This window comes from Ostrea edulis, chromosome 7, assembly GCF_947568905.1.
Source record: "Ostrea edulis chromosome 7, xbOstEdul1.1, whole genome shotgun sequence".
Lineage (NCBI taxonomy): Eukaryota > Metazoa > Mollusca > Bivalvia > Ostreida > Ostreidae > Ostrea > Ostrea edulis.
Window position 1 is genome coordinate 30,284,997 of NC_079170.1, and position 17,774 is coordinate 30,302,770.

At 35.7% G+C, this 17,774-nt stretch overlaps 1 protein-coding gene and 1 long non-coding RNA gene across 2 annotated transcripts in view; both read right to left on the bottom strand.

Moving 5' to 3' along the window:
• LOC125654652 (uncharacterized) overlaps positions 1 to 17,774 on the bottom strand; it is a 534,947-nt gene that overhangs the window by 64,795 nt on the left and 452,378 nt on the right. The gene's annotated exons all lie outside the window — the stretch shown is intronic.
• On the bottom strand, positions 2,860 to 3,238 carry LOC130048016 (uncharacterized). The gene is made up of 3 exons (XR_008796851.1): positions 3,175 to 3,238; positions 2,999 to 3,075; positions 2,860 to 2,902 (listed from the first exon to the last, which is right to left on the bottom strand). It is a non-coding gene; the product is annotated as an uncharacterized LOC130048016 (long non-coding RNA).

Here is a 17,774-nt window from a genome sequence, read left to right on the forward strand (position 1 = left end):
TAATTTCCTTGGCAGTTCAAAATCGTGATTTCTGCTGCAACGCAAGTTCTTCAATTGGAGGTGGTTCTACAGGTGCCAGATGTTTTGCAATTAATCTGGGATCATCTGGTGCTAACAGTTTTTTTCATGCCCACTCTGTCATTAATCCTCAATTTTACAGCATCGCACAATAGAGATGACATGTACTCATACTTCTTCCTTTCCCTCATGACATGCACTGTCCATCTCCCACTTTTTTTTATTGAATACACGATGGTACCTAATCAAAAAAGTCACATAAGTAGAGAATGCTCAACATCATGTATTTGGTGGATAATAAATCAATGTTGCAATCTGTCAATCAATTCATATTGCAGCAATGATCTCATAAACAAGGCGTACAGCAAACAGTACAATATACGCCTATTGGACCTTCAGTGCAATATTTGTATGTAAGACAAGAAGAAATCCATAAAACTCTTTAAACCTACTTTAAGCCATAAAGTAGGTTACGGTGCATCAATCAAGTTAAAATGTGAACAATTATGGATTTCTCTGAGAGGGAGGTTCTGACCAAATTTCAGGGCAATACCTGTATTCAACTAAAAATTTGGAAAATGAAAACAGTTTTTCTACTATGTGAAACCATGACTTTGACCTTGAGAAACAATAGGCATCCTCTGCATAAGGTGTATGTATATGGGGTTTGATGGTCCTAGCCCCAACGGTGTAATCTGTATCCTGCCTACAAGATTCTCCTATTAACTGATACGACTTTGACATTGACATACAATGTCTGAACAGACAGACAACAGTATACCATAGTACGCCCCGTCTTTGACAGACAGGATACTTGTACATCCCTAAAATTACCTTATTTTTTCCATCTTTGTTTTTCTGCACTGGACGGTCTGAGTTCATATTGTGGTCCAGTGCTGCAAGTCTGTTCCTGGCACAATAGACTGGTGGAGTATAGGCGTATCGTTTTGAACAGTACATCAGAATGTGCTGATGGAATCCGTCCAGTTCAGCTGTACTTCTGAAATTGAACTCTCGTGTAATAACAATGAACGTCATCAACATGCATGTACCATGGGTACATTTTTAGACAAGAGGCCCACAGGCCTTATCAGTCACCTGAGAACTAGTTAAAAGTATTAATAGTCCCCAATGGCATTGAAATTTTATAAACAAAAATTTTCTGTTCAAGAGTTCTGAAATTTACATTCCTCCTACAAAAATTGCTTCATACCAAAATTTGAAAAGAATTGGAATAGTAGACTACTTATCAAGAAGTTAAAAATCAATATATGCACCCAAGGGTGCATGAGCAGAGTTGCATGGGATACATTGTAAAGTCAGGAATGATGTGGCATATTTATAATCGTGAACTAATTTCAGTTTTAAACTTTTCCAGTTACTGTCCAGAAACCATATTTGTCTGAAGTTTGCAATCTATTTTCGGTCACTGTGACCTTGACCTTTGACCATTTTTCTCCAAAATCAATAGGGATCTTCCTTACCTGGTACCCAACAATATATCAAAGTTTCATTTGATTAGATTGTAAATTTTTGAGTTATCATCCGGAAACCAATTGTTGACGCCCAACCGCCCACATCGCCAAACCAATAACCAAGTTCAATTTCGTTACAACTCGGCTAAAAATGTTCAATTGTTAACGCACGACGGAAAACAACCTAATGCAATAGGTCAACTGAGTAAACTCAGGTGACCTAAAAATGAGAAATGCTTTTGAAACATATATATGCTCCCTGTGTGGCAATATTATAAGATCAACTCAGTTTGAAATCTATCAAGCAAAGAATATACATAAGTATAAGAAGCATTCTGATAGTATAGCATGACAATACAATCCCTACCAGCAAAGAGATATTTTGACAGGAATAGAATACAAGCATCATGCATAACTTGTTAAAAATTCAATATAAAAATAAACTAATTATATGATGAATGACTTGCACAATGAACTGTTGAACTGATTGATTGATAGTATCTTGTTTAACGACCCTCTCGAGAAATTTTCACTCATATGGAGACATTATCAATACTGGTGAAGGGCTGCAAAATTTAGGCCTATGCTCAGCACTTGCGGCCATTGAGCAGTGAGGGTTCTTTAGCGTACCACCCTTACTGGTTTTAAGGTCATCTTCAAGGACCTGTGCAGTCAAACCTTCTGCCGAGCGTTTGGTGTTGGAACTGTCAATACCTGTTTAAACTACAGAGGTCTGTCGCGGCCGTGATAATTTATATATATAAGGTGACCACCTTTACAAAAAGACCTTGTCTGAAGAAGCATAAAAAGTGGGGAAAACAGTATTTACAATACCTCATCTACTGAGTGACCAATGCAAACCAATATGCCCCCTCCTTTTAAGCAACACAAACAAATGATTTAGACAGAAAATAGTCTATTCTATGATTTCAATACCCCATTTTACCTGAATGTCAAATAGTATCCAACATTGTTCAAAAGTCTTTTGTTTAACACCACAGCTGCTAGGTCTTTTAATACATGGGCATGCTTCGTCGGTGACAACCAGGGTTTTGTCCTTTCCTCTTCACCTAATTCTCCATGATAACAGTGGTTTACACCCCCATGAGATAGAATCCACTCATGTGTGTCTGTAATGTGGTGCAATACACTTCGCCATATGCCCTGGAAATAAAATGTACATACTGATATGCAGTACATGAATTAAGTTTGCTTTACCCTGCAAATTTGTATACATTGAACTTGCCTCTACAATTGTAATATTGACAAATGCATGTGCATTAACTTTCCACTATATGTCTTACCATGAATTCCTCATATGACTCTGCACGACGACATGAAAACCAAAAGTGGTTCATGATGGCATTACACCAATCCAATAATATGTTATTCCCCTTCTTCTGAGCCACCTAAAATATGAATTACTGATTAAAACTGTTCATGATTTTGAGAATCACTATCAAATAAGATAATTAATCTCTCACCAAAACATTATATTTACTAACCTTCAAAATCTTCTTCCCCAAATTCTTTGCCACATGCCATATATCATGGGAATGGTGTATATTTGGGTAATCTTTCTCTGAAAATAGAAATAAAAGTTGTAAATGCTTTGAAAAAGAGAATCATTTACATTTTATCAATTGCTAGTCCATAGAGAAAATTTATATGAAATACTTACTCATTACTGAACCAATTCCAAGGTGTGCATCAGTCACCACCTCTACCACCTTTATATCTTTTTCCAACAGGTCGTTGAGGGCGATTTGAAATCCTGCTTTTTCCATGTTAACAGACTTCCTATCAGTCATCCTTTTATAAACTAGGGTTTCAATGGTCAGGATTTTTTTGGTCTCATTGTCCATTAACGTGTATGAACAGTACTGTGCACAATGGCCTGGAGAATCATTTCTGCCATCACCTGAAAAAGGGACAAGCCAAAGGGGTTGTATCAACAAGTACACAGACATTCGATAAGAAATGAATGGCAATTGAAATTTGAAAACTCTTACCTAAAACTACAACTTCTTTGTCCTTGAAGTCATTCAACAGCTCTTGACGATGATCACTCCAGAATTTGTCAATGGTTGGGATAACATATGTACTGCAAATCCTATAAAACTGGTCTGCAGATGGAAATTTCAGTTTTAACATCTCTGCCCACAATGCCATTTTTCCATAATTATTTCCAGAGGTCAGGATGGAACCACAAATTAGGAAGTCTCCACTATGTAGCCATCGGTTTAACTACGGCTGTGAACACCAGTGGTGACTTACATGGCCTTCTTCACAGATCTAAAAATACATTTAATAATGAATATACTGCCCATGTCCAGTGTGTAACAAAATCAATGAATAAGCAAAACTAATTAAGATTTCCTTTACAAAAATGTATCTTTTAATACTGATATGATCAAGTAACAAATTCCACTTAAATATGCTAAATAATACTAAAAGCTAAAATATTACTGATAAATACCCATTTCAAGTGCAATGTAGATCCAACATAAGACTCCTTCATCTGTGTAGGTTTATTGCATGATTGTTCTGTGCATCGTGGTACATGTATCTTGGTCAACTCCTTTATCTGATCAACGAATGCAATACATTTCAAAGCCGTAGTCAAATCTCTGCATTCTCCCTCTGTAGACACTCTGTGGACGCCTGGAAGAACTCCCATCTCAATATCTGGACCTTCTAGTTGACCATCATTACCAGGCAACTCAAACCCAAACTCAACCTCTTCATAGGCCACATCTTCTGCCATACTGTTCACATCATCTGGTCTAACACGTAAATTAATTTCATGTACATAAAACTCTAAAGAAACATTTATTCATGTCTTTCCAATATCAAATGCATGTTCAATAGATAGAGGATATTCAATATGTTGTCGGGAAAACGTCCTAGCTTATTTATTAAATAAATTCTTAATGTTAATTTTTGTGTATTACGTTTTCTAGAGTTTCTCTCTTGTCTCATTTATATGATAAGCATGACATTGCTGTTCTAGAGGTCAAGGTCATAGTGAGAAATTATAGGTCTTGCCACAATTCTATATACAAAATATGAAAGTTTAACAAAATAACTCAGATGCTATTGAGTAGATCAGGTTGTTAAAAAGTTAAACTCCAAGGTCAATCAAAGTACTTAAAGTACTCGTGGGAGTTGAACATTGTGGAAATTCAGTTAGAAAAGATAGTACTGGAAGGGTAGGGGGATAAATGACTGAATATTATCATGATTTTAGATACAAATCAACTGTTGTTGTTTTCAAAGCGTTACAACAGCAAACACCCATGGGCCACAACGCTCCTAGAGTAACTGAAGTCGTGTTGTTGTTTTCTAGAATTTCACCCCTTTATATTCTCATGAAAAATGTGACCATATATTATGGCCCAAACATTCAAATCAATATGGTTATCAATGCCTTGCAGTTATGAAGTTTTCCCCCTGTATATATATACATTCAAGTTTAATCCTAATTATAGCTAATTCTAAGGATTCATTACTTGAAAAGGTAGTCCAATATGCTAAACTGTCACCTGAGTATACTACAGTCCTGTAGAGGATCAATGGAATGGTAAATAATTGTATAATAACTCAAAATAAATGAAATGCAAAAAAATTAAAAATTGTCGGGCATCAGAAATGCACAAGCCGAGTTGCGCAAGGAATGGGCATAGAGGGAACCGGCAGAAAAGTTTTCAAGAATTATCAAGCAGGGAGCAAAATTTTGCATACATAAATTTCAGCCGACTTAAATCCTTTGTGACCTTGACCTTTAACCCTTGACCAAAATCAATAGGCTTCTTTGTCTCATCAAGGGCGATAATCCATCTAAGTTTAATTGACATCCTATAATTTGTTAAAAAATTATAGTGCAGAAAACAAAATTTTCTCCAAATTTCAGTCTATTTATAGCCACTGTGACTTTGACCTTGTGACCCCGGAATCAATAGGCTTCTTGTCTTACTTAATCGATCTAAGTTTGATTGAGATCCTATAATTCGTTCAAGAGCTATGGTGTAGAAAACAAAATTTTCTCCAAATTTCAGTCTATTTATAGCCAATGACTTTGACCTTTGACCTAGTGACCCCAGAATCGAAAGGCTTCCTCATCTTACTGAGGGTGACAATCCATCTAAGTTTGAATGAGATCCTATAATTTGCTCAAGAGCTATGGGGTTGAAATGAAATGTTGATGCGTGCCCGCCTGCCCGTCCAAAGGCACTTCATCAGATCATAAGCCGAGTTCGACTTCACCGCCACTCCGCTAAAAATGAAACACTAGTCAAATAATGTTATTTATTGCCAAGGTATTTGGGATATTATACTGTGGCTCAAACAGGGGGTGAATGAACCTGACAGTATGGAAAGCATATAGTGTAATCAGACTTGTGATGTTGGAAATCTATAGTGATTAATAAACTATACATGTACAAGATCCATAACTATTTTTTTTTTCAGTTTGTGAGGGAGAATCCTCATGTCTCTTTCATCTGTAGACAAATAAACAATGTGTTTTGACCAGAGCAATTTCCAATCCTTTTTGCAGCATAAATTCAACATTGTGGCAACTGGGTTAAACTTTGATAGTGAAGTAATACATGGCAGCACCTTATTCCATGCTCTTAAAATTTCTGTTTGACACACACTCATGACATCCACTCAAACATTGCAGAGTGCAGCAAAATCCCATTGTAATAGGGGATTCAAAATGGATAACTGGTACAAAATATGGTATATACTATTCAAAAAGGATAATGAATTTGACATATTGATGTCTTGGAAAAGGAAATTCTGACATCGGGGCTCTAAGCGTTTTCAAACATTGTCATTTGATAAAAGTGTTCTACATTTTTAAAAATAGAGATTAATATGTCTTTACATACATAGGTGAGAAAATTTCCATTATTCTTAGCCGAGACATACCATGTATTCGCAAAAAATTCATAAACAAATATCACACTACTCACGTAGAAAATGTGGACCTTACAGTCATCAAGCGCAGCGAAACACGCCATTTCGAGATTATAGTCGACGAAAACTCGGTAACAGTAATGAATAAGGTACACTCATTTTGTATCTATTTTGTGACTTTCTTTATTAAAAGGAACAGTTCTCTAATGTGTAACGTGCAATTACTACGTAATTCAATAACTTGAAGCATGAAGCAGTTTCACTTTGCCACCGGATATAAGAAATTTTATTTCGTATTCCGATCCCAATCGAAAGTTGTTGACTGGGAATGACGTGTTTTAATTCAATCTACATGTAACATCAAGCATTTTTTATATCACATTAAAAAAAACCCAAATATATACACATACACAATGTTGTAGAGTTATTTCTTGTAAATTTTCTGAGGTTTCGCACTATATTCGATATTTCGCGCCACGGTGTCAATAGGGCTTGTGTGCAGTTATCGTTCGTTTCCCTATCAATGTTTATAGGTGACGCTGCGCTACAAACGACAATTTTCAACCTTATCTTTTATTTTTCTATGTCTATCAGTATCAATTTGATCGAAATCTTGTATTCAAATTGATTTGAATACAATATCAATGCATTTATTTACATGTCAATTATCAAAATTAGATTAATTCAGAAAAGTTACATGGATTATTTAATGGCGGATGTTTATAAAAGTTTATGTTGATTTACCTAGGAGTAAATCAGCTGACACAGAACCCCCGCTGACGACCACTATACAAATCAATACAAATTACTGCGCAGAAAAGTGCGTGATGACCCAGGGAGATTGAACATAGTTCAACTCCCAAAAATGGTATCACCTGAAAGATCTTGCCATAAAAATCTATATACAAAATATAAAAGTCCTAAGGTCAGAAAATATTGAATTGGTTAAGTTTTCTCAAAAGTAGTTTAAACTCTATGGTCCCGATAACTAGGTAAATAACTTTGGTACCTATGAAAAGGTCTTTTCACAGGCAATGTGCATATGAAATATGAAACCCTATCACTAACCATTCAAGTTATAAGCAAAGTTTCTGAAAAGATGAACAGACAGACAAAAGTGATCAGAAAAGCTCATTTCATCTAATATATAAACAAATATTTACATATCATGGGTGTAAATTAAAACAAGAGGTACTGTGAGCAATGCTCACTAAGAATACCCCCCGCTTACCCCAATCTCCCAAAGGGTGTTGGTAATAGGTATAAACTACCTCTTTTCTGAGTGTAAAAAACAAATGGCATGACAAACCGAACCATATTGCTACTTCGATGTCCAGTGCGCGTGACCTTTGACCTTTTGACCCCAAAATCGATAGGGAACATCTTCATCCCATGGGTAGTCCATATGTATGATATGGTGACTGTAGGTGGAAAGGATAACACTTTAGAGCCCGGAAACCATATTGCTACTTCGATGTCCAGTACGCTTGACCTTTGACCTTTTGACCCCAAAATCGATAGGGAACATCTTCATCCCATGGGTAGTCCATATGTATGATATGGTGACTGTAGGTGGAAAGGATAACACTTTAGAGCCCGGAAACCATATTGCTACTTCGATGTCCAGTGCGCTTGACCTTTGGACCCCAAAATCGATAGGGAACATCTTCATCCCATGGGTAGTCCATATGTATGATATGGTGACGGTAGGTGGAAAGGATAACGCTTTAGAGCCCGGAAACCATATTGCTACTTCGATGTCCAGTGCGCTTGACCTTTGACCTTTTGACCCCAAAATCAATAGGGAACATCTTCATCCCATGGGTAGTCCATATGTTTGATATGGTGATGGTAGGTGGAAAGGATAACGCTTTAGAGCCCGGAAACCATATTGCTACTTCGATGTCCAGTGCGCTTGACCTTTGACCTTTTGACCCCAAAATCGATAGGGAACATCTTCATCCCATGGGTAGTCCATATGAATGATATGGTGACTGTAGGTGGAAAGGATAACACTTTAGAGCCCGGAAACCATATTGCTACTTCGATGTCCAGTGTGCTTGACCTTTGACCTTTTGACCCCAAAATCGATAGGGAACATCTTCATCCCATGGGTAGTCCATATGTATGATATGGTGACGGTAGGTGAAAAGGATAATGCTTTAGAGCCCGGAAACCATTGCGTCTACAGACGGACGGACGGACAGACAGACAGATGGACAACCCGATTCCAGTATACCCCCCCCCCCCAACTTGTTGCGGGGGGTATAATTATGAACCTAATGTGAAAACTGTCATATACTTACAGAATAGCTGTGACATCAAAACTTGGCTGGTAGTTTGGGTCATCCTCTTCCGAGTCTACTGCCTCTAAATCTGAGTCTTGTACTGAGATGTCAATTGACAAGCTACAATATACAAGAGTATGCTATTCATGCACACGGCACACTTAAGACTTTGGGGGTGGGGGTTCAGATATGTAAACAAATTAAATATACTCATCTAAGTTTCATATACTTTCTTAGTGAGATAATGAATATGAAAATAATGTAGTAATAGTAAGCTGTGCATTGTTCGTACAACATTCAAGACTTGAAGTATAAAATTTAACAATGTGTAAGCCCAGCATTTAAGAGTAAATAGGATAATTTCTTCACCGAAAGCGTTTTATTCAATATAAAAGTATTCAGTCTTAGTCCACAAAGTTGAAGCAATGTATATTTCATATATCTAATAGTGGATGCTTAAAATTCTTACTTCAAAGGATCACAAAATGAATCTGACCACTTCTTTGGTTTGCGAGAACGGCTAGTTAGTGGAGCTTCTGCAGTAGGTTTCATACTGGTAACCTTTTTTCTAGTGGAAAAAAAAGAATATGAAGTACTGAAGGTAAAAGTTGAAAAACACAAGATATGAATTATTTTCCATGGTATGTATTGAATTCATTCAAATAAATACTGTACATACCCTAGATCCTCTGGACCGGAAACTTGCAATTCCACCACTCCTGACATAGTTCTCTACAATGAAAGAAATTTTGCTTATCTGAACCATGGCAAGATTAGGAATGAGGTCATTGAAAAAACAGTAAATGTAATTGGAAGAATGTTCATTGAGCATTTGTTCATTTACAGGTAATTGTAATTTTCGAATTAATAACTTTGAAAAATATCATATAATTCCAATTATATTTCAATTACTTTTGAATAATTTACGATCTACCTTGTTTGTTATTCCACAAAACTTATGGATGAATGGAATAAACTATGTATAAGAATTAAAAACATTACTGTAATATAAAGGATATATCACATATCCCTTGTTTGTGTATCATTGTCCTTAAATAAGTACTCTGTCCATATGTGTTAATTGCTAAAATAACTACTCATGAACACTTGGGTCACCTTACCTGGATGGGCAGCATATGCCCCCAAGTGAGGAATGATTGATTCAATCTATTCATTTAGGGACACACTGACAATTAACAGTACTCTGAACAAAACACCTAACCAAACCCCAAAACTTATTTGAAACAACAAAGTCAGGGATGACAGGTGTTGTAAACTGTTTACTTCACTCCAAAGTTACAAAACCCAGGGTAAAAAAATCTCATCAGGATAAAATCTAATTGCAAAATGACTTGTATGATATTTTTTTGATAATAAATATTTGAAACTACTAACATTGAATGTAATGTTTAATTTGATTAATTAATTCCTCAAAGTAAAGGAGGTGATTTCATTACATTGTTTATGTAATAGTTGGGCACTATGGAAGATGTACAACAGTGAAGGAAAATAAAAAATTACAATGAATTCAAACTCTGTCTGATGGGACATTTCAGATACTTGTGTATCTAAATGGTGATCACCAGAACAATGCAGATTCAAATATCTTATAAAAATTTAAGAAGAAACTCACTGCTCTGAATCAGCAGATATCTCTGACATGGATGGTGTTCTGTCATATTCTTTGTTTTTTAATCGAGCTATGATGGAAGAAGCTGCTGGTGTTGACGTTTTCATGGGTATAGAGGTGTGGACTCTCTGGGGTTCTTTAAACGCTGCTTCATTTTCAAATCTGAAAAATGATTACCATCCACATCTTATCAGCTGATCGTTGAGCATTCAGTCATCGCAAGACTTGTCGTTTTTCAAAATGTGCGTGTACGACGGGTGAAACCCCCCACCCCACCCCACCCCCGGATATGAAAAATCAAGGTCATCTACTTAAAGCAATTTTTTAGTGCTGACTTCAAAGGGGTCAGGGGATAAATTTTACATTGCAATTGCCATTTGTCCCCCTTTCTCGCTTAGCGCGCATGGTATGAAGCACGGTAGGACTACATAAAAATATAATAGACCGCAAATTAATCCTTTACAACACTTCATATTTTAAAGACATATGATAAAAGTATAGGAAAGACTCAATAATTTCTTTACCGTTCCAGCAACATTGTCGCCATTTCTTCGTCCGTCTTCGTTTTCGTCTGTTGTTGAAGACTTTTCCACTTCTCAATTGCTCCTCCAATGTAAATTCTACTTCCTGCCAGTTTCTGGTTGTACTCCTTCTTCCTTCTTTTTCTCTCTGATGTCGTTAGAGTGGCCACTCTCCCTCCTCTTTTCTTCGCTTTCCTTCCTCTTTCTTCGTCTTCCGCCATTTTTGTTTTGTTTATCGCGCGATATGCTAATAAGACGGTCACGTGGTTAGCACTCGGCTTCCTTCGGAAATACAGAGTTTCAAAAAGACCGACTGTCTTTTGAAAATATTTTCATTTATATCTTTAAAACCATAGGTTTTTGAATACATGTTTAAAAGAGTTTTTTGGGTTTTTTTATTCATAGAATACCGTAGTAATAATATTTTTTTTTAAAAATTAATATGAAAATTGGAGCATATGCATCTTTAATGTAAACTCTATGACAACAGTTTTACATTTTATGGCATCCTCCATGTATTTGGAAATAGAATTTGCTTCCTCTATGTGAATATTGTGTTAATAAAAAGATAAAAGGAATTTAATTTAGAATTTCACTCAAAATTCATTTACAGATCTATACAGTAAAATATCTGTACCTCGAAATGGGTTATCTTTAGTGCAATCTTTGAACATAGAATGGGTAAAATCACCACCATTTATACGTAATCCCATCTGATATCATGGATAGTATTTTAATGATTACCAGTTTGATAGATAAACGCAAAGATTTTCAAAAGGGCACTTTAAGTTAATAATCATGAAAATGATAATGTATTAAAAAATTTACACTTTATCATCAACATGGAAAATAAAGGAACATGGTTCAAAGTGAAATAAAATTAAACAATGACAGTTGCATAAAAAAAGAAGGCACAAAATTTACATCATCATACATGTCTCAACATAGTAAAAACAACTTTTCAAACCCTCATGTGAAACAAGTTTCAAGCGATTGCCAGTGTAGAGAGAGGAACAGAGAGTATGTTGTACAATATTCAAAGCATCATTGAATATTGAGCATTTCTGTAGTGCCCCATCCCTAAGGGCCAAGGGGTGTAGGAATCCAGAAATTTACAATTTACGCCCCCTTGTCCAAACGATGCTTCATACCAAATTTAAAAAGAATTGGAATGGTAGAACTCATGAAGAAATTAAAATGTTCTATTGTTCACACATTTAATAACTGACCATTTTGGCCCCGCCCTGATACCAAAACCCCTACCCTTGGGATCATCAAATTTACAATTTTGGTAAAGGACTACTTGCTCTTTCTGAATATCCATTTAGTTTCAATAGCACTAAAGAGGATGTTATTTAAATATTTACACATATACGCTATGTATCAAGTTCCAAGCCCCACCCTGGGGTCAGAACCTCAGAACCTGAGGATCATGAAATTTACAATTTAGGTAAAGGCTTTCCTGCTCTACATCACTATACATTTAGTTTTTCTTACACATGTGCAGTTGTACAGAAGAAGATTTTTGAAAATTGGTCAATGTTTGGTAGGTTTTGCCCCACACCTCAGGCCCCAGGGATCCTGAAATTTACAATTTATGTCCCCCCTTGTCCCAATGATGCTTGATACCTAATTTGAAAAGAATTGGAATGGTAGTTATGAAGAAGAATTTATAAATTTTCAATTGTTAACACACGACGATGGACAACACCCAATTGCAATTATGAGTCAGTAGCCTACTTTTGCAATGAGACCCTCCCTCCATGCATCAAAAGACCAAGTTTCATGTCTTAAGCCTCATAGTGTGCAAGATATGATCCATATATGATTGAGCATGCATAGCAATAATATTTCAGGTGGCCACACTAAGGGTGAATCAATATATCATACTGTACCGGTATATCCCGGTGTTTCGACGATACGATATAATGTCAGGTTTAAAAATAGTCCTTTTAATAGTCAGGATCGAAGTTCATAATTTAAAAATGGTTTCCAACAGTAACACGATTCCTCAGACTTTAATACCCTCTTTTACATTGTGACATTGGAGATTCCTCAGACTTTAATCCCTGCTTTTACATTGTGACATATCGGAGATTCCTCAGACTTTAATCCCCGCTTTTACATTGTGACATTGGAGTTTCCTCAGACTTTGTCATTGTTTGTTTTGTTATGAAATAAAAGATATTAAACCACATCTTATTTTTTTTTATTTTGATATTTTACTTCAGAAAATGCTTAACTACATTGTAAATCCAATATATCGGATATCGCATCAGAAAATATTGTATCGTATCATATTGGAAAATCAGTATATGCACCCAGGGGTGCATGAGCCGAGTTGCATGGGATACATTGTAAAGCCAGGAATGATGTGGCATATTTACAATTGTGAAGAACTAATTTCAGTTTTAAACTTTTCCAGTTACTGTCCAGAAACCATATTTGTCTGGAGTTTTCAATCTATATTCGGTCACTGTGACTTCGACCTTTGTTCTCCAAAATCAATAGGGGCCTTGCTTTGCTGGTATCCAACAATATATCCAAGTTTCATTTGATTCAAATTAAAAAAATTCTAGTTATCCTCCGGAAACCTTTTTTTTGGGGGAATTTTAAATCTATTTTTGGTCACTGTGACCTTGACCTTTGACAGATTTTCTCCTAAATCAATAGGAGTCTTCCTTACCTGGTACATAACAATATCTTTAAGTATCATTTGATTCGGATTTAAACTTTCTGAGTTATCATCCGGAAACCAAGTATTTCTGAAATTTTCATTCTATATTCGGTCACTGTGACCTTGACCGTTGACCTTTTTTCTCCAAAATCAATAGGGGTCTTCCTTACCTGGTACCCAACAATATATCAAAGTTTCATTTGATTCAGATTTAAACTTTCCGAGTTATCATCCGGAAACCAAATTTTTCTGAAATTTTCATTCTACATGTATATTCGGTCACTGTGACCTTGACCTTTGTTCTCCAAAATCAATAGGGGTCTTCCTTACCTGGTACCCAACAATATATCAAAGTTTCATTTTAATTAGATTGTAAACTTTTCGAGTTATCATCCGGAAACCAATTGTTGACGCCCAACCGCCCGCCAACCCACCCACATCATCAAACCAATAGCTGAGTTCAACTTCGTTGCAACTCGGCTAAAAATCTTGAGCAATACACACCCCTAGGCCACACTGTAGTGATTGGCAATCGGACCAAAAAACCATAATTGATTATCAGTAATAATCGGACACATGTAATTGATTAATAATCCATCATAATCGCAATTGTCATTTAAGTGGGTTTTTTTCTCAAAATAGATAACAGAGTCATTAAACATATACTATGGAAACAACATTTGAATTCTTCTTTGTTCCTTTTGCTCACAGGTAAATAAACAGAATTTCAATATACCAAGTAATGGAATTTATTCAAACCACAAGGTCTGAAAGTTTTCAGAGTCGGACTCCTTTAGGCCACATTTAAAAATATGTTTGTTTCCCCTCTCCCGACCCTAAATTTCAGAGGAAGGTCGGTAGGTAGGTAAAAAGTTTTTTTTTTAGCCAGCAGAATTTTATTTATTATGAAATTCCCATAACCATTAACAATGCCCGATACCAAACGTCGTGAAGCACATCATCCATGTTTCCTCATCAAACTCGTATAGTCAGTTCTCGCGTAAATTCTGCTTTGATTGCCACGTTTTGCAATTAGGGAAGGTGTCGATATTTCGGACAGTACTTCACGTATTTTGGAAATGTTCATTATCTAACCACTAAACTTAGGCATTGGACTACATGTATACATATTGGTTGATTTGACGAACATTGGGTTTCATCAGAATTTTCTCTTCTATTTATGCCACATACTAACACTTAAATAAAGTTAGGGAGAATGTTGCAACTATGGACAATGGTGTTAGTTTTGGACACATGGTGTTATGAAATTGGTAAACTCGGTTGCTGTCTTTTATTTATGGTTCACTGACATTTTATGCTTTTGTTTTTTGCACATTATCTTAATTTATATATGATAGTGATTTTGATTATATTTTTAAATGATATCAGTAGATCTAGTTTACCGGAAAACGTTTCAACGGGACTTGATTTGTCGATCAAACAAAATGGATGCTGACATCAACCAATCAGAGCTGAGTTACACATGTGCATATAATTAGGTGTTTTCCAGTTTGTAAATATAGCATTAGTTCAGAAATAAGTTAAATTGAGAATGCTTCTGATTGACTGTCAAAAATATCACATCCATCCGAAATATCAACACTTTCCCCTACTGAAGAACACAACTTGCACACTGGATGCCCCGAATTCTCTTGTTTCCTCGCTCCTCGTATAGACAACATTTCTCCATCTCGATCTTGCAGATCACTAGTCCGAATTGCGAGCCGAATTCAATGTTAAACTCACTTGTAACTAATCAATAAAACAATCATGATTCCTGTACTTATTAATATTGATTAAAAGAAAATATCAATCCAAAATTCGATATTAAACAGAAGCCAACAATTGTAGTCAACCGAATTTTCACTGTCATTTGAGCAAACGAGTCTCGTGACTCAAAACAAAGCTCGACAGTTTGATAACATGTTTTCAAGAGACTGTTTATGTGATGAAAGAACCCATAAAATCGATATTAGTAAGTACAAGAAGAATCGTTTTATTGATTAGTTATGAGCTTAAAATTGAATTCGGCTTGTAAGTATTTGAAATCAGCCAGAGAATGCCGCCTTCAGCTGGAGGCGGCGAAATTTCTAGATTTCGGACCAGAACATCTCCTGTATTCGTATTATTATTTTTTAATTTTGGATCGAAACCAAAGAAGATATAGAAAATTTTTGTCATTATAAAATACTGATCTGCACCAGAAACGACCTTGAAATTTTCTTAAAATTAAAAAAAAAACTTCACCAGAATGGCGTAATAAAAACTTATGGGTCGGTGTGAATTTTCAGACTCGGTCAGACGAGGGGAAACAAACAATATTTTTATTTTGGCCTTATCTGACTGTTGAATGTTGTTGTTATTACCGTTAATTCAACCGCCATTTTGTTTGCTTCATTTTTGATCGGGTTTGACTTACAGAAAAGAAAATCTGAACAAAACTGAAAGGATTTCCGGAATATTTAAAGTTTTATTTTTTGTCAACGACGTTGGCAACTTTTATTTTGTATAAATCGATTAGTAGCATCATAGAGTTCTAGACGACCGACAATCGATCATCGCCGACAATCGTTTCATCACCATGCCACAGTGACTTATTTTAGAGTAAAAACATACCACCACCCCTTTCAATGCATTATCTAATCAGATTTGATAGTCCTCGGCCTAATGATGTGACACACATGACCTGGACACAAAAAAGCTTACAGACAGATGGATGGACGGGAGAAAATCTGTCAAAAGAAGGGCACAAAAAATATATTACAGAATTAATATGTAAACATTACCCTTTAATGTCAATCTGTTTTTCGTCCAAAAACCTTGCCAATGGAACTGCAAGTTCTTTACATATAAATCCGATGACTTTACCATCGAGAGTTATGCATTTTACAGCATTCTTATCATGTTCATTGTGATGATCCCGTTTCAGCAAAATTTTGCTTCCAACTGAAACGTCTTTCTATATATTATAAATAAAAGAAAAATAGTAAAGTACTCTACAGGTCTAAAAGTATATTTTAATTGACAAGTTGATTCATATGAATTTAGATATTGGCATTAACTCAAATAAGTGCCTAAGAAAGCAAAGCACTATATTTCATATCTATTTTATCAATTACCAAGATAAACTCTTTTATCAATTACCAAGATAAACTGTTTTCAATCTAATTAAAATCAGATCTTCTCTTAAAAGATAAAATGCTTTCTTTTTGTTGTTTCATTGGGTGATGAAGGTAGCTAGCATTGCCGAAAAAAATTTGCATAACCCATGTAAAGCTGCATGGTAAGCAATTTTTTTCTGCAATGATTGCAACCTTCATCACCCAATGAAACAACAAAGAAAGACATTTTATTGTTTATATTCATTTTATAGCCAATGCACCCTTTGACCTAGCTTGATGACACTCTAACCTCTAGGCCACCGAGGCAGTCTAGGTGGTACTACTAGAAAACCGGATCAAACTAGTTTGCAACAAACATGTACTTATTGCATGATGAAAGCTGTCAATTTCAAAAGAAATATGAGAAAAGATTCAGTGAATGTAAATATTAACCGTTACACTGGAGAAGGATCTGACAGCATTGCATTTGAAGTCAGGTTATTGACTCTAGTCTCATAAATAATTCATTAAAAAAAGTCTACCAGTAACAATAGCTTGACAAAGAATCAAGGACCAATCAGGAATTGTTTTACTGAAGCATATTCGGATTGCAAGTTCACAAAAAATGGTGTTGATCCATGTAAAATTTAAAAGAATTCTAAATGTCAGCATCAAAGGAAGAGCAAAGGAAGGCCTTAGATATTATACATCCATTAACGGTAAAATATATTTTTTGTGGCGTTCTAACATCACTCTTGGCCACCACCACCTTCGATTATTCTTCCATGTTTCTCCGTAATAATTGACATGCGTATGATAAGTATACCAAGTATGTTCTGATTTTCATGCTAGTGAAAGTCGTCATTTGATTGGTCAAGTGTGAAAGGTGAAATAACATGACCTCAAACGCAATGCTGTCAGACCCTTCTCCAGTGTAACGGTTAGAGAATATCTGTTTGGGTTCAATACCGTTCAAATAACCCTTGATTTGAACCGATTTATATCCCCTTTACCTAAGTATGATTTGTGCCAAGTTTGATTGAAATTGTTCCAGTGATTCTGGAGAAGATGAAAATGTGAAAAGTTAACGCCGTCTTCAAACGACAAAAGACACCAGACAAATTTCGATTAGAAAAGCTCA